The sequence below is a fragment of the Pongo pygmaeus genome, chromosome 19, assembly GCF_028885625.2.
Source record: "Pongo pygmaeus isolate AG05252 chromosome 19, NHGRI_mPonPyg2-v2.0_pri, whole genome shotgun sequence".
Classification (NCBI taxonomy): domain Eukaryota; kingdom Metazoa; phylum Chordata; class Mammalia; order Primates; family Hominidae; genus Pongo; species Pongo pygmaeus.
In genome coordinates this window covers 73,700,059-73,713,286 of record NC_072392.2, presented here as the reverse complement: position 1 = coordinate 73,713,286, position 13,228 = coordinate 73,700,059, and positions in this window count along the sequence as shown.

The window sequence follows — 13,228 nt, the reverse complement described above, 5'->3', positions numbered from 1 at the left end:
TTGGGATTTGACAGCTCTGAACCTCAGCAGGGGAAGATTGACATAAAAATCCACTTTGTCAGAGTGATGTATGTAGACTTGATGTTTGAGATGGTTCTCAGTTTAGAGAATGTGGGATATGGTTAGAGGTCTTTTGTTTTTTTCCCGTGTCCCAAAAGGCACTGGGCAAGTAGCTTGAACTCTTGATCCTGTTTTAATTATAAAATAGATCAAACTGCTCTTTCTTGGTGCCCTTACTGCTCCTTGATTTTTAGTGCATTTATTTTGAGTATGAATGCATAAAGTCTGAGGGCCTAAATTTTATTAATTTTTAACAAATGGGAGAGGGGAATCCTGGATAGTCACCCAATTTTCCTTTTTTTTTTTTTTTTTTTTTTTGAGACAGTCTCACTCTGTTGCCCAGGCTGGAGTGTAATGGCGCCATCTTGGCTCACTGCAACATCCAGCTCCTGGGTTTCAGCAATTCTCCTACCTCAGCCTCCTGAGTAGCTGGGATTACAGGTGCCCGCCACCACACCCGGCTAATTTTTGTATTTTTAGTAGAGACAGGGTTTTGTCATGTTGGCCAGGCTGGTCTTGAACTCTTGACCTCCTGATCCGCCCTCCTCTGCCTCCCAAAATGCTGGGATTACAGGCGTGAGCCACCGTACCCAGCCCCATATTCCCCCAATTTTCTAACAGGAATTTTAAATTCTGTAACTTCTCCTGTCTATAAACAAGGCTGTCTTTTTAAATGGCTCTCCTACAGGATGTGACAATTATGTATTCTATAAAGCCGAGATTTGGAGAGGTAAATAGCTATTTCACATTAACACAATAATGTAAATGCCCTATGGAAAAGATAAATACTTGGACTATATTTTAAAGGGGAATCTGGGGTCATGCATATTGAAGTTTAACTAGATCCTTCCAGATTTTTGGTTTTGATCCTACACATTTAGATACTAGTTTTGGATTTTAGTTTGTGCTGACAGTGTGAAACTCCTATTGCCTGCAGTTAAATTGAAGCTTTGGTTTCTCATGTGAACAGGCAGTGAAGCTGGAATTATACTTTAAGTCCTCATTTCAGAAATAGTTTCCCTCCACCCCCAAGCACTACCACACATGGTCTCCCCACCTGGTTTCAGCTAGTGCATTAGTTTTATCTTGTTTTTTACCGCTGGGCAAACCTTGCTGGAACAACAACTTACTTCATGATTTGCACATTTGGAGGGCTTAACGTCTTTGCAAATGAAAAATCCACTGTACAATAACAAGCTCAAAGGAACTCGGAGCCTTTTTAGAAGAAATCATGCTGAATCGTAATGTGGCTTACTGCAATGTTTCTTTGATCAGGATGGAAAGGAAAATACTGAGTTTAGCAGAAAACGATGTCTAAATGTATTTGTAATGATACAATTGTTTATAAATGTTTTACTATTAGGTTGAACCATAAGAAATTTCCAGTGTACAGTTTCATCTACAAAATGACAATTTCACCTGGCTTAACCTAAATTCTGCATTTTATACTCCAAGAATAAGCTCTTCGTGGCAGCTTTCTAAGTGTGAAATGATGGAGCTTTCTATTTGCCAGAATGACCTACACTTCTCTAATAGTTTATCTCATATTGTTAGCCAAACGCTGATTAAAATGCAAATCTCAAACTATTGAGTTTTCAAGAGTCTGATGTTTAAAATATACTGTGGTGAACTTAGAGTTAAACTAGCTCATTTATGTTCACACATTTTCTCATTTAGCACCAGAAAGTTTCTTAGAGCTCTTTTGCATGCATTCAGGAGTCAAAAGTATTATATGGGGAGGGGAAATTCCCAAATGTTAAATGCTTTTTACAAAAAACTGAGACAGTAGCTGCAGATAATGGCTCCCTTTGAGGAGCCACTTGAAAGAAAGGAAAGGCTGCCTTAAACTCCTTGACTTTAAGGGGCAGCAAGGACCCTTGGTCAACCATCTCCACACCCATCTAGCACTTGGTCCCAGGTCCCCTAAGGTCGTCATGGCTCTGCTTAAATAAATACCTCTAGTCTTGGGGAGCCCATCATCTCTTAAGATAGCTCATTCCTTCTTTAGTTCACTAAAGGTATTTCCTCTCACCAAGCTAAAAATCTGTCTTCCTATAATTTCAGCCTCCCTCTTACAAACCTTGAAGTCAATTAGAGTACATGTCATCACCTTCCAAGTAAAAGATCTTCAAATATTTCAAGACGTGCTCCTTGAGATCCTTTCAGAAGACAATTTCCATTTTCTTTTTTAGAATTTTTGATTTTTTTAATGTACAGAAAAATTTGGAACGTAGGTAGTTTACATTCTCATTGTCCTGTCGTCTCCCCACCAATGTGTCTCTCCTGGGATAGAAGGACTGTCTCTTTTCAAACACGGTTTTCTCTAATCTGGTAAAATCGTGTTTCCTTCCCAGTGTATTGCACTTGAGACACAACATCTCCAGATCATGGAAACCATCTGCCTAAAATACAGGGGTGGTCCCACGATGACCTCAAGGTCCTGTACAGCACAGAAGTTTTGTAACTGTACTACGGATTCAAGCTCCATGAAATGAGTGTTGACGAATGTTTTCAGATGTAGCCCAACGGGGAGCACACAGGTTCAGTTCACTGATCTAGTACTTCTCAAACTCGGTCATTTGCATGCCACCATCACAATTTTTACCATTTCTGGGTACAACTTGTGCTATTATTACTTAGCAGCTTTCTTTGAATCAGCTTCTTCCACTTGAATGATTTATTTTAAAGGGAAACTGTATATCAGCATAAATGTTAAAACCATTGTCTTTTGTCAAAAAAGAAAATAAACTTAACGCAAATATTTTAGTATTTCTCTTTAGGCTTAAATACGTACTATTTAAAAGAGTATTATTTAAGGCCAAGTCTCAGCACTTTGGGAGGCCAAGGCAGGAGGATCGCTTGTGTTCAGAAGTTCAAGACCAGCCTGGGCAACGTAGTAAGACCCTGTCTCTATTTTTTAAATAAAGTTGTTTTTTTTTAAGAACATTATTTAAATGGTCTGTGTACTGCCCAAAATCATCCCAAGGATCCCACATGGTGGTCTGGATAACACGCTTGGGAGAAGACAGCACTAATGGGAAGGTCTATCTTCTGCTACCTGCAGTTGCAGGAGGTTTGTCTTTTTAGAAACTATCCCCGGGTCAACAGCAGCTTATAACTCAAGGGCAAATTAGTGAAAGTTAATTCCATGATCACCTAATAATAATAAAAGCCAACATTTATTGAGCACTTACTATATGCTCATGCACCTTTTATACTTTTTATTTTCTAATCCCTGAAGTTAATATTAGAGTAGATCACTTTACCAATGAAGTTTATATTTATGATCTTGGGCCTGAGTTGATCAATCAACTCTTACAAACTATTTTTCCTGGAGAGAGGAAAATTAGCCTCAGGGTGTTGTACGAGATATTAAATGACATCAAGATTGAACATCTGTGCTAGGGATTTCATCATTGTGGATCAATAATTCAAAAGACTCAAGACAAAAGAATCCATTTGGAGATCAGTGTTCTCGCAATGGGAGATGTACATGGAAAAACTATTCCCTTTGGAATCCTTTCCTTCTTCCCTCCAAAGCTTTCCATACCACCAAAATGAATAAGTACACACACACACAAACACACAGACTTAAATCATTTGTAAGTCTACAATAATACAAAATACTGTGCTATATAGAGAACTACCCTCATGTCTGATGTATGCTGTGTTATGCGTGCATTTTACCCCTGTTGTGGTTTCCTGTCAATCTGTGAGCAGTGGGGAACCTTTTAAAAGACATCCCTGGTTGGGTGTCAAAAATTTCAGGAAGTACCAAATCCAGATGGATGTTATGCAGAATAACTCTCTGACCTTTGACCACCTCTTCCTGACATGTGCTGTGGATAGGTCTTCCTCCTCCCCAAAAAACACACCACATATTCTGGGACAATAGCTTTAAAATACCTCCTTGAAGCCATCAAATGTCAGTCACAGTCTAGTTGGCTGTGGTTGTGGTTCTTAGGTGGGTGGCTCTCAGATTGAGCACAGAATCTCCCAGGGAAGCTGTTTGAACCCCACCCAAGCCTACCGAATTAGATGCTAACAAGGAGGAGCCTAGCAGACTAGCAAAGTTTGGAGAATCACTGATTTGGTTTAATCTCTTCATTTTACCAAAGGGGAAACTGAGGCCCCAAAAAAGAGAAGTGAATGACTCATCTAAGATCCAATTGTCTCAGTGCCAGGGCTGGAATTGTTCTTTACAGCTTCTTCTGGGGAGAGCAGAGCCTCAGGATATTTTTAAAAACATGTTCAAGCCTAGTTAGACTGAACTTTGCCAAGAGTTGGACGTTCTTCAGTGTGCGACACTTTCTAATGTTATACTTTTTAATGACATATTATGAATATCATCTCTGTTTTAAAGATGGAGAAACTGAGGTTTAGAAAAGTTAAATAACTTGTCCAAGATCACACAGTTACTTTATGGTGGAGACAGAATTCCCACTCAGGTCTATCCGACTCCAGTTCTGTGAGTGATAGGTACCCCATCTATGAGATAAAAACTCAAACTGACAGCCAAGTGACCTCTCCCCCTTCTGCAAATCTTTAAAAGCACCGGTGCTTTTCTCATAACCACTCCAGTTCTTAAAATGATTTTTTTAAGAGAGCGAAGGGCTTAGGAGCAAGTGGCTTCTCTTAATAGAGCAGTAATAAAGGCTGGTATCCTAATAGTCATTTTCCAGATATTTGTGCAGATGGAAACATTCACAATGATGACATTCCAAGTTGTAAATACTAGCTGTGTGGGTTTCGGAGGGTTTGTTTTGTTTTGTTTTGTTCTGAGATAGTTTCGTTCTGTTGCCCAGGCTGGAGTGCAATGGTGTGATCTCAGCTCACTGCAACCTCCGCCTCCTGGGTTCAAGCAATTCTCCTAACTCAGCCTCCCAAGTAGCTGGGACTACGGCACACGTCAACATGCACAGCTAATTCTTGTATTTTTGGTAGAGACAGGATTTCGCCATGATGGCCAGGCTGGTCTCCAACTCCTGGCCTCAAGTGATCCGCCCTCCTCGGCCTCCCAAAGTGCTTGGATTACAGGCATAAGCCACTCTGCCTGGCCTGGCTTTGTGTTTTTAAATCATTTTGTGGGCGTTTTCAGCCAGGCACTCCTTACAAAACAGTGTTCACAGCATACCTAATGAACTGTAGTTATTACCCAAAGTATGTGGTTCAACAACAAAACGTGGGCAAGTGAAAGAATTGATAAATGATCTGACTGTGATGTTATCTGTTCTAAACACTTTGCAACAGAGTTGAACACATCAACAGCAATATATGTTATGCACCAAAGCAGGGGGCTGATGCATGTGGAGCTCCTGGCAACCTGTACGTGACAGAAGGGTGCGCTGCCTTGGTGCTGGCTTCGGCCGGGTAATGCCCAAAGTAGGGTCTGTGTGGGTCTCGTCTCTTACCAGAATCGTAGTAAGATTATTTTTTCATTACCACCACCCACTTCAAAAGTAAATTTCATGTTTCCCACTCAATTTCCCAAGGGAAGTGGATAGGTCTACATAAACCAGGAGAATATGGACAGTTGATAGACACACTTGAAAAAAAATGGGTGGGATTCAGACCCAAAATATGGCACCTTGAAAATAGTGGATGTTTTAAGCTGAACCAATTTCTGAACTTCCCTTGAAGCAGGTCATAAGAACCTCAGGTGACAGGTGCCCTCCCTATACTCAGAGGAAAAGCGCATTTTTATCTGCGAAGAAGAGAAACTGGGCAAACAGGCCTTGGTGAGCTTCCCCCCGCTTTCCCACCCTCAGCTCATCCCCTCTGTCCTATCATATTCTTCCATGACTTTCCACTCTTCATCAAACCCCGTATAAAAACACTCAGGTTTAAACATTTCTTTGGGTCTTCATTTCCTTACAAAAGCCCCTGTATCACATAAAACGTGTATTAAATAAATATATATGCTTCTCTCTTGCTAGCCTGACTTTTGTTACAAAGATCCTGCCAAGAACCTGGAAAGGCAGAATTAAAAAATGTGTCCTCCCCAACAAAATCAAAGCGATTTTTTTTTCTCTGTCCTAGATTGTTCTACGTCAATGCAACTGGAGCATCCTGCTGTCAGGGTAGTTACAGCCAGAACACATTTGGAATTTGACAGCCTGAAACAACCACAATTCATTTATACATGATTTGCTTTCTCAGGATGAAGAAACAGAGACTTGTCTGACACAGTCACTCCCTCTTGGCCAATAAGCATCAGTTTCCTGACACAAGCGTTTCCTGGGGGAGGGTTAAGGAGATCGGTTGTTTTCTAACCCGCTCCTGAGTCTGATGGTGTCCGGGTGACGTGATATTTTCCGGGCGATGGTGTTCGGGTGACATGATATCTCCCACCTGGGACAGCAACTGCTCAATCCATCTGGCACCTGCCTCCTGAGCTTTTCTCCAGCGCCCTCTACAGGAGCTTGTTAAGCACTGGATGCCAAGAACTAGGAGAACCCTGTCCCGGCTTACCTGGGACTGAGGAAGGACTTTCAGTGATAAAACCAGGCAAGTCCCGGGAAAACGGAAACAAGCTGATCACCCTAATAAATAAAAAAGGGGGCCGGATGCGGTAGTTCACGCCTGTAATCCCAGCGCTTTGGGAGGCCAAGGCGGGCAGATCACAAGGTCAGCAATTCAAGACCAGCCTGACCAAGATGGTGAAACCCCGTCTCTACTAAAAAATACAAAAATTAGCCAGACGCAGTGGCAGGTGCCTGTAATCTCAGCTACTCGGGACACTGAGGCAGGAGAATTGCTTGAACCCGGGAGGCAGAGGGTGCAGTGAGCCGAGATTACGCCACTGCACTCCAGCCTGGGAGGCAGAGTGAGACTCCATCTCAAAAAAAAAAAAAAAAAATAGACCTGCACTGGAGGGTCTGGTGGGGACCCTGCGCTATTAAACCTTCATAAATGTATGGTTGGAGTTGGGGGATGGGGAAGGTATCTTAGTCAAAGTCCCCAAGGCCTGTGAAGCAGCACAGTGTCCGATTCTGCAGCCCAAGCTGGGCAAGAGCCTGGTGACTTACAGGATTCCTCGTGAGTTGTCAATCACTCTTAACTTTCATTCACTCAACAAACAACTGCTGAGCACCTTTTATATGCCAGGAACCCTCCTTGGCACCAGTAATAAAAGATGCAGTATGGCGTGGTCCCTGCTAGAGGAGGTGTCTACACAAGTGGCAAGTGTCCAGTAAGCAAGCGCTCCATGAATGAAAAGCCTTGACAGATGTGCCCTGGAAATGCCCTTACACTGCTGACGGGTAGGAGCGCCTTTCCACAGGCACCTGAACACAGCCGGAGCCATTTGGCAGGGGTCGGGCCAAGGGCCGGGCTGAGGGGCAGGGCGTGAAGATGAGTTGGGTCTATCCCTGTTCCACGGCTCCACCTCCTCTCTGCCGGGGCCCCAGGGCAGAGTCCAGAAAAGACCAGCAAACACGTTGGTTTGAAAGGTAAAAGAAATAATTAAATTTTCAGCTGCAGGAAGTTGGCTGAGTAAATTATGATCCTAAAGGTATTTTGTGCTTTAATGATGATGAGAAAAATCATGTAGCCACATGGGACCGTACATATGTTACCAAACTAGGTTTCTTCAAAAAGTAAATGTATATTAGGATCGATCATGCAATTAAATATGCAATCAGATGAAGACTGGTTGGGAAAACAAACTGGATCCGGTGTGTTCAGTGTTAAGATTATGGGCGATCTCTTATTCTTCTCTTTTCAAAATCGGGTTTACTACAATTAAATCATTTTTATAATAAGCAAGGATAAATGTCCTAAATGTTATAAAAGTCATATGTACAAAATTCTAATGAAAAATAGTTTTTTAAAAAAATTACTGCCATAAATTAGACCTGTTACAAAAGGAATAGAGAACAGCCCTGAATTATCTGCTACTATGTACTCATAAAGCAATTTTTTTTTTGAGACAGTCTCTGTTGCCCAGGCTGGAGTGCAGTGGTGTGAGCTCCGCTCCCTGAACCTCCACCTCCCGGGTTCAAGCAATTCTCCTCCCTCATTCTCCCTAGTAGCTGGGATTACAGGCATGCGCCACCATACCCAGCTAATTTTTGTATTTTTTAGTAGGGAGAGTGTTTTGCCATGTTGGCCAGGGTGGTCTCGAACTCCTGGCCTCAAGTGATCCACCCGTCTCGGCCTCCCAAAGTGCTGGGATTACAGGCGTGAGCCACCACACCTGGCAAAAAAAAAAAAAAATTAAGTTACCCAGGAAGAGAAAAAAAAAAAAGTTGCACAAGGGAATTAATTTTAATTCTCCTTTCAACTCATAGGGCGTAATTATTTTGTCCATCTTCCCACCCTACTTGTGCCAGAAGTGGCGTCAGAACACAAGGCCAGAAGGGAATCCACCACCCAAATCGTGTCAGATTAGCTTAGCTGCCTCCAGGCAGGCTCGGAAACGTAATCAGAGGCTGGTGTCCTTCCAAGAGATGATCTTTGAAGGATAACAAACCCAGGCTGCCATCAAAATGAAGAGATGGAGACTGATTCAACAGCAGTGCCAGGCAAGCAGCAGCATCTCACAGCACAGGTTGCGCACAACGGCTAAGGAGGGAGAGCAGCTGCAGGGCAGGTTCTCAGCTGCAGAGGGCCCAGCTCTCGGGATCAGAGACGGGTCCAGGGCTACCTCACAGCACCTCATGCCACAGGCCCCCGCGACCCCCACTCCTTGATATTTCACAAAAGGCTTGAGATTGTGCAAGTGTTAAAGACAGGACACTTCCTGTTTGTCCAGTTTCAAACTCTACGGATGTCAGTAAAATGACAGCACATTAAATTCTCCACCCAGGGCCCATCCCAGCACCCAAGGCTTCTCCCCAGGGATGACTGAGCCTTTATTGAGGAGAAGGAAGTATTAACTTGTAGGATATTTGAATCGTTGTTAAATCAACTCTGTCCATTTGGAAACATGGTTCTTGGGTCAGAGGTGACTGCTCTTGGAGGTGGTCCCATCCCTTCACTCTTTATGGCTCACCCTACTCTGTATCCCCAGAAAAAAGGAGCTGGACTACATCTGTGTAGAATTTCTTCTGGCCTCACCCTGAAAACCAACCCTCTCCCAAGCTGGTAGACTGGGCAGATTTCTACACTGCCAGAAATTACCAAGATTTCTACCCCCTTTCTCCTGCCTAAACCAGCAAACTGGTCTGTCATTCCCAAGCACCCTGGCTAGGTGCCCCCTGAGCCCACAGTCCGGATCCTGATGAGATTTCAGCTCTTCCAGATTCCTGGGAGAAATCTGCTATGGATGCTCCTTCCAGCTCTCTCGCCGGCCTCTTCCTGGAAAGCAAACAGCCTCTTCTTCAGAAAATAAGATGGTAGCCAGAGGCCATCCTCTGAGATCCAATGATAAATCTTGTCCTTGTGTTCATGCAGTACTTACTCATGGCTTAATGAAGAGCCAAGTGATGGGGGAAACTCAGAGGTGAAGGAGACCTTGGTTCAGCCCCAAGGAGTCAGAACCTTGGAGACAGAACAAAGAAATGAACCAAAACCCTCTGGCAGGTGTCATATGCATGGCCCCCTGAACCAGGGGAGCTCAGAAAGGGAAGACAGGCACTCCTAAGGGAAGGCCTCATGGAAGCACAGCTTCTGAGCAGCCGGGAGAGGGCAGTGGAAGTGGAGAGAAGGGGACTGCATGAGGGAGTGAAGGCTCTGTGGGGAATGTCCAGGGCAGAGATGGGAAGAAGCAGATATCAGCCAGAAGGACAGGAGGGGCTGGCCGGCGCAGGCTGGGAGACGCTTAGGGCTCTGATCCCCAACCCAGACTGAATCTAGGATCAACTCACCACACTTGTCTGCGAGGCATAAGAATGGGCCTTGGAGTGCATGAGGGGGAGAGGGGCCCGGTGTACCCAGGTCCTACAGCGGCTCATTTTCAGCCTTGCTGGCATGCCAAATGGCCGTGCGCTTGATCTCTGCCAAACAAAGTGAAGACTGCCCCTTCTCTCCTGGCATCCCTGATCCCCAGCTTCTCTTCCAGTCCCAGTTTCCCAATCCCCACCCAAAACTCCCAGGAGGCAGGAGAGGACCACCTAATCTCCCCTTCCCAGCAAGTCCCCTTTCTGTTCTCAGTTCAACTAAGCCACACTACTGCCTTTCCCAAAGGGCAACGGGAAGAGGGACCTGAATTCCTGGGACCATCTCTATTTCAAATACACTGGCCCCCTGGCACCTTGGACCTTCACACTTGCCCGGTTGTGTGTTGCTGATTTTTATTGCAGAGCATGAGGTCACCAGAGCAGGGGGTCCTGGATTGGGAGACTATGCCCTGGGACTGGGCATCAGGGCTTCAATGTGCAATGGTGAGGCTGCCTTGGTCCCGTCTAGCGCTCCCTCTCCTCCCCTCCCCACCACCCTTCCATTCCATCCTCACATTGTGTTTGTGTCCATGTCTGTCTGCATCAGGAGAACAGCCACCTCTTGGAGAATGAGGGCTCCATCTCATTTGCCTCCAGATTCTCCCTGCTTCCCACCAGCCAGCTGCATGTTTTGAGTTGTCAATGAAATCAGTAAACAAGAAAAGTTGGAAACATGCCTACTGGACTCTGGGGAAGACACTCCTGTCTTGGCAGTAGATACTGCAATTGGGCGCTCTCAACTGGGAGGGCTTGGGCCTTGGAGTCGGAGATCTCCAATAGCCAGGAGAGTCCGGTGGTTGGGAGAGATCAGCGGATGCTGAATCGGTGATGGGAAGTCCAGCTCCTCCGCCTTCCATGGCCGAAGGGCTCCACCCAGAGGACAGTCAGCTTGATCCCTGTTCACACAGACCTTTCTCCACCAGGTGTAGAGAAGCCTCTGCCCAGCTTTCATGAAGAAACTCAGAAATCCCCAGTGCCTCTCCAGAATGACTGTGTAAAATACCTCCTTCTGCCAGAAGAGCCAGTCCTCAGCCCTTCCCTCCAGCCCCAGGAATGCCCCCTGTCTGCAAGAAAGAGTGGAATTGGGGCAGTTCAGAATTCTGCTTCCCACCTGGGGGAGCTCTGAGAACCAAATGAGGCAGGCTGTAGATGGGAACAAGCTACAAAAAAAAAAAAAAAAAAAAATGTACACAGCACTGTTCAAACCCTAGGGGGTTTTTGGTTGTTGTCTGCAAGGCAAGAGGTGCTTTAAGAAAATTCTCCCCTCCTGTTTTCACTTCCTCTTCTCTCTCTTAACCCTGGGAAGGGGAAAATCCTACAAAGATTAGCAGCTGATGTGTGAAAGAACCAAAACAACATTCTTCTAGCTGCATTTTAACAGTATCTTCTGGCAGCCACCACAGGACTGGGTTCCGATGTTCACAGCTCAAGGCCAGAAAGAATCACTGGATCAGAATGAAGTGTGCAGTTGGAAGAGACCTTAAAGGCCCTCTAGTCCAATGCACCAACATGTTGCCCTGTTAAATTGTGTCAAAGTGTGCTCTGGAGCATGGCCGCCTCCAGGTGAAGGGTGAGCACTACCATATCGGCAGCCCTATTGAGGACATTGGCTCTGGGTGATGCTAAACCACATGGCCCACCATCCACTCGCCTGCGGCAGGGGCCGTGTTGTATTTCAATGGCACAGAGAACCCAGGGATGCCCTCATCCTGCCCAGCCTTGTTGTGATCCTCCTCTCACAACAAGTTCCCAGGGGAGCCAGACCAAGGAGCTCATGAGAGGAAATGGGAGTCAAAGTCCCGCTGCTGTCCCCAGCTGCACCCACACCAGGGATGTGCTGAGCTTTAAGAACAGTTCCTAGACTAACTGGTATTGATCATAATGAATCTTTGTGCTACACATGGTGCAAGGCCCTGGGATGAGCAAAACTGGGAGCAACTAGTAAGAGAGAAGGACATGTTCAGAGGGTCTGGGAAGTGGGAAAATGAGGTGTGAAGAGTGTAGCTAAAAGGTGGCCCCAGCAGGCCTCTGAGGGAAACCAAGCCATGACACACACTGACACTCTGCTCCAGTGCTGCCCCACACCTCGCCAGCCTGACGAACGCCTGCCCTGCTGTCAGGATGCAGCCCAAATGTGCCTTCCTCTGCAAAGCCTTTCCCAGCATCTCCACTTCCAGATAGAGACCGACGCTCCCCGGTCTGTGGCTTAGACAGTCTGTGTCTTCTACCAAAGAAGGTGTTTCCAGCCTGAGGCACCATGGTATCTCCCAGAGCCTGGCTCATGATGGGTATTAAAGAAGTATTTTTAATTAATTAATTAATTTTTTAACAATAGGGTCTCACTCTGTCACCCAGGCTGGAGTGCAGTGACACAATCATAGCTCACTGCAGCCTCCAACTCTTGGGCTCAAGCGATCCTCCCACCTCAGCCTCCCAAGTAGCTAAGACCAGAGGTACACTGCTCTGTCTGGATTTATTTTTTAATTTTTTGTAGAGACAAGGCCTCACTATGTCACCCAGGCTGGTCTTGAACTCCTGACTTCAAGGGATCCTCCTGCCTCAGCCTCCCAAAGTGCTGGGACTACAGGTGTGAGCCACTGCACCTGTCCTGAAGAAATATGTGTTGGCTTTCATATTTGTGCCCTGAGTGACTAGTACAATATATTACAGAATAGAAGCTGAGCAAATATTCCATGAATGAATGAATGAATGGATACCAAATGGTTATAGGGCTCACATATGGCCAGCCCTAAGGACAGGTACCCTAGCTCCCACCATTTATGTTTCCCACAGAGCTTCACAGAGAAGCAACCACTTCACTGGAAAGACCAACTCAATTCAATAAATATTTACTAATATTTACAATAAATATTACAACTCATCCAATAAATATTTACTGAGCTGCTACAATGCATCAGGCTCTGTTCTAGGTGCTGGGGACACAACAATGTACAAAACACAAAGCCCCCTGCCTTAGGGAGTTTCCATCCAGTGGAGAATGAGGCCGGCTGTGCCAGTTGTGTCATGCACACTTGCTCTTTCCACTCACACCTTCCCCCTCTCCACCCCAGGACCCGCTTGTGATCCTGTCTCCTCCCAAGAGAACATGCACCTTGATTTCCCCTTTCCAGCAAGTCCCTGTCTGTTCTCAGTTCAACTGAGCCACACTACTGCCTTTCCCAAAGGGCAATGGGAACAGGGACCTGAATTCCTGGTCTCATTGCCCTTTGGGCATCTCAATTTCAAATATGCTGGCCCCCTAGTGCCTTGGACCTTCACACTTGCCC